Source organism: Diorhabda carinulata, chromosome 8 (assembly GCF_026250575.1).
Source record: "Diorhabda carinulata isolate Delta chromosome 8, icDioCari1.1, whole genome shotgun sequence".
NCBI classification, from domain to species: domain Eukaryota; kingdom Metazoa; phylum Arthropoda; class Insecta; order Coleoptera; family Chrysomelidae; genus Diorhabda; species Diorhabda carinulata.
In genome coordinates this window covers 24,274,622-24,279,867 of record NC_079467.1, presented here as the reverse complement: position 1 = coordinate 24,279,867, position 5,246 = coordinate 24,274,622, and the positions used below count along the sequence as shown (strand labels likewise).

At 26.7% G+C, this 5,246-nt stretch overlaps 1 long non-coding RNA gene across 3 annotated transcripts; it reads right to left on the bottom strand.

Annotated features, from left to right (window-relative positions):
- Positions 1-1,683: 1,683 nt before the first annotated feature.
- LOC130897067 (uncharacterized) lies at positions 1,684-5,167 on the bottom strand. 3 transcript variants are annotated; one of them, XR_009059656.1, is made up of 4 exons: positions 5,077-5,148; positions 4,662-4,719; positions 4,400-4,607; positions 1,684-4,339 (listed from the first exon to the last, which is right to left on the bottom strand). It is a non-coding gene; the product is annotated as an uncharacterized LOC130897067 (long non-coding RNA). The 3 variants fall into 3 exon arrangements; XR_009059654.1 differs by having other exon boundaries at positions 4,662-4,806; positions 5,077-5,135; XR_009059655.1 differs by having other exon boundaries at positions 4,662-5,167.
- Positions 5,168-5,246: the final 79 nt, after the last annotated feature.

Genomic DNA, 5,246 nt, shown 5'->3' with positions numbered 1-5,246 from the left:
AAAAGTGTGTACTAAGAATTGATTACGTACTAATACAAAATGATGATACTAATTAAGAAAATGATTTCTATTTCCACCAAATCGAACATCCCTACCTCAAAACAGATCTGCAATAATATAATCAACGATTTTCTCTAAATTGGATTTGAATACAAGAAGATGCTTTATTAAAGAGTGTCCTTGTATGAACAATAATTAGAAGTTAAATGCTGTAATATACAAGAATTTTTGTTTCGAGATTACTTCTAGTACAAATAACAATCATTATTTTCAACTATTCCAAAGTTTCTCGTCGCCCTGTAAATCCGAATTAGTAACAATGTCAAAATTTCATTATTTAAATAATTAAATGCATTGTTTAAAGTTATTGACAGTCAAAAAAAAGTCTAGACATTCACAAAGAATTCAAAAGTGGTTAACGAACTTGATGATATAATGTTTTGATTTATTAAATAATAAGTAAATAAATATTACCGATATATAAAAGAAAATAGTTTTCACTCCATAATCTGAGACCAAATGACAAGAAATATTTTAGGTAGTAAATTTAAAATCAAATGAATAAGACAAAAAATCACTCACCAGTTCACAAATGAGGAAATCACCATCTTGGTATTTAAGAATTTTCCGGGTATCCATCATTTTCACAAAACAATATTGTATTAAAACACGGAAAATTCTTTATCGGATTATTGTAAACACGCACTTCCACGAACATCAAAGAAAAACAAATCATTTTTAATATTTATTTTCAATCCGTTTCACGAAAATTTTAAAATAAAAACTATTTTCTATCGATATACTGAAAATTTCCAAAGTTTCCATTAAAAATTTTCAACATTAGTCACATTCTTAAAACTAGAAATCGAAAGATTTTTTTTCGTTATTGAACAGATCCGGGTATCTCTGTATTTTATTTATCTAATAATAACTATTTTGTACTACAATCGAAATAAGGTATTTTAATATTAATATCTATATATATTTTTATATGAAAAAACACATTACAGTTGAAAAGATTTGACGTGAACAATAATTGCATCGACCTACAAAGATGGCCGACATGCTGCCCAGACAGACAAGGATAAACGAACTTTTTGATGCTATATTTTAGATTATCGTTTGTTTAATGTTTATAAGTAAATTAATTATTCACACAATTTCAAATTATCTGAAGAATATGCTTAATTTTTATTACTTTGGAAATATTAAAAAAATAATAATAAAACCTTAGCATTCCATAAAATGTAATACACTGAAATCGTTCATTTTCTTGGAAACTTTAATTGGACAAATTTCGTTAATCTTTACAAAAAGAGAATTATATCTTACCTATATCAATAAGAAAATAGTTTTCACTTCACAATCGAAAACAAAATTACACGAAATTTTACGAATAGAAAATTTAGCATCAAATATGTCTGCCCGAATTTGTAATACTGTCAAAGTTTCATTATCTAAATAATTAAATGTATTGTTTAAAACTTGACTTCAACATTCACAGTGCGCAAGTCAAAAACAAGTCTAGACATTCACAAAGAATTCTAAAGGGGTCAATGAACTGAGAAGATGTAAAGTTTTGATTTATTAAATAATAAGTAATTAAATATTACATATTTTGTTATATATTTTCCATATTGAGTAAAATAGTGTTTTCAAAGATAAAATAAATGAAACAATATGAAGCAAGATATATTTTTAATAATATTTCTATGGAAGTTTTAAATAATTAGTGATAATAGATATAATAAATACAATAAAACATGGCATAGATTTAATTATTACAATTCACAATAACTGTTTATTAAATGGCTATATAAGTAGAGGTTATGGGAAGCAAATAATAGTAATTTCCTTTTGGGAATCTGTATACTTTTAATGTTTTACGACATACCTTCGTTTTTCGAATTAGTACTTTCATTAGTGATTACAGGTACATGAAAATTTTTATATTAATTAAGGATCGCAGAATTTGAAACAATGTTACTGAAATTTATTTCAAGTTTCAAAAAATTAGCTGCATATGTATAAAGACCAAATCAAATCATTTTTGTTAACTTGATATCGAGAATTTGTGATTTTAAAACTTCCCATTATATAGGGTTGTCCTCATCCCCAAATTAGATAAACGATATCAGAAAATATTCTATTAAACATTATTTTTCTCATGAATATCAAAAATAAATTCGAAATGTAAAGTAAATAAGAAATTCTTCCAACAAAGATGAAGGCATCTAAAAAGGGGCTGCAGGTCAATTTTCGTTATCGGTAATAAATCCTCAACAAGTATAGTTATTTTGATATTACTATCAATTATTTATGTAGAATACTGTGATTTTAAAGTTTCTCGTAATGTAGGGTGGTCCTTATCTCTCTAAGAATTCTGTTGAATGTAATCTCATAAATATCAAATATCAAATATAAAAAAAAATATTCGAAACAAACAATTCTTGGAACAAAGACAAAGGCATCCAAGAAGGGGCTGCACGGTAATTTTTCGTTATCGGTATTAAACCTTCGATATAATGTAAACAAACTATTCTACAAACAGATAAAAAGGGTTCCTAAACTGCACCCGACGTGATGTTTTTCAAATATGAATATCAACTCAAGGATACGTTCTACAAAAAAAGGGTCTAATAATGGTCAATAACAGAATATAATATAAAGGAAAGATTTCTAAAATAGCACACCAGAATCCATTGTAAACCATTAAAAACATTGAATTATAAACACTCTACAAACACCATAACAATTTCTTATAGAATAACCATTGTTTTTCTGAACATACCTATTGGCTAAAATTACTAATCAGATTATAAAAATCCTTGAGTAATTGCTTGGAACAATTGAGAAAATTTTCAAAATGAGGTTTAATTGTACGATCTTTGAGTATAAATCTTGCTTGGATACTAATTATACAGAGCGTTCATTACTTCAATAATAATGTTTAAAGATGGTAAAATTATAAGTAATTTGACTAACTATATAAATATTATTGAAGTTTATGATTTAGAGTTAGGGAGTTAATCTGATACATAAAATGATTTGTACTCACATATCTTTGTCCACAAAGGAAAGACATAATTTTTTTAACACTGTTTCCTGTAATATTTCGATTTCATATTTCATTCCATTTCCCTAATTTTTACACAAAATTCTAATCAGAACATAATCAATTCTATCGAGATTAACAACAACAAATAAAATATTCAAATTTAACTTTATATTTCAAAAGATCCCTAAAGATTTCGAAAACATTGTCTTGTAAGTTTAATTGGATGTTTGTTAAAACTTTCTGAATGTTAGAAAAGTTATTCAAAAATAAATTCAATCTATTTTTCTTCATTAATTAATATCTATAACTATATTAATCTCAATAAAATATTCCTAGAATTCCCAAAAGTACAAAAACCAACAACAACTGATCAAAGTTCTGATCACTCAATAAATAACAAAAAAAATCATTTCAAACAAAAATTTGATGCAATAATTAGGATTGAAAATTTTAGAAAAATTTGAATAAAAAGTTTTAATAACTGATTTTAGTATTTCCTTAATACGAGGTACATCCACAATGTAAGTTCCTTTTCTAAGTTGCAATAAAAACCTATATTTCGAATAGTCATAGGGGAGACACAGAGATGAATGATCCCCAATCGTCTTTTTTTGACAACCCCTATACGCCTCTGCTATGAGTCGGTTCTTATGTGGGACACTCTATATAATATAAAACAGGCCGCTTTTCTCCATTTGATTCTATCATATGCCTCTTCCTCCCAAACTTTCTTATACCTTTCTTCACCTTTTCTATCCCCATTTCTTCATTGTTCTTTCTTTTTTCTCTTTACCCGTCTCTCGATATCTTTTTCTGTACTTTAAAATTATCCATTCGTGTGATATGATCAAAGGTAATCACACACAAAACATTTATTTTAAATTAAACTTTCAGAATTATACGAGATTTAACCATTAAATAAAATTATGAAAGAAAAAAAATATCTTATTCCAAAAAAAAATCAACTTCAGTAATGTGATTTGTATTTGTTTTAAAAGGATTATTGAGTTTTGTATGGTTGTTTAAGTGCTGTTTTCTCCTTGAAAAGAAAATAACAACCTCCATCTTCAGGAGGCTCGTTGGAAAAGGATAAAGATACCAAACTAATATGTTTACAACATCCCAGAGGTGCTGCTTTATTGGATCCAATCAAGGCTGCACTTTAACAAATATATGTTGATTTCATGCAAGTAAAATCCCTGACAGTCCATCACAAGTAAGCAATGCACAAAGGTGTAACTCCCATAAATTGCACAAACAACATCCACATTGCTTTATCTCCTGATAATTTAATAGTTGATTAAACTGTTGGAATAAATTTTGAATTATTAACACACTTACTTTCATTTATGTAAAACTACTCAGCTCAAGTTTCATATTTGTTTTCAAATGGATTGTGATTCAAGATGGATCCAGCCGAGACTTCTCAGACTTCATGTTAATCGATGGTAACATTGAAGTGTCTTCCATAACTTGATCAATAACTTTAATTTGCCTGAAACAGTTGCTCTAGGTCCTTTATATGTGCTGTTCCAGAATAAACTTTAACCTGCAGAATGATCGTTATCCTAATTTGAATTTAATTAAATAATTTATTTAATACCTGGTAAATTTAATGTTCAACTTGCAACTGCCCCCATCAACGTTTTTTATTATACATTCTATCAAATAATAATGACAAATTTGTAGACACGTTTTGAGTGCATATAAAAAATATCTTTTTAGTCTGATTTTCAGCATTGCTTTTTCTTCCCGTTACAATATCATGAAAATATAATCAAATTATGTTTACATAGATATGAAAAATATGATTTACATGTACTACTACGAATTTAGTGTAAATGATGAATGATACAAGAATTAAAATTATAGTTATAAGTCATAAATAGAACAGAGTTATTGTTATAGCCCAATAACAATCCCTAATTCCAAAAATGAACCTAACCTTAATATAATCTTGTTCTATTCGAAAATTAAACATATTTAATGGAGATCGTTCCAAAATATTGAAATCTCACCTGCAAATCTTAATATTTGAAATAATTTAATTTATATTTAGTTTATTATTCCATTGAGGTTAATTAATATTTGACAGATGAACATCTAACCATTATTTTATTTAAAAAAGAAGACTATTTGATATTTAATAAAAAAGAAAACTATATAGCCGATCGAAAAATAAGAATTT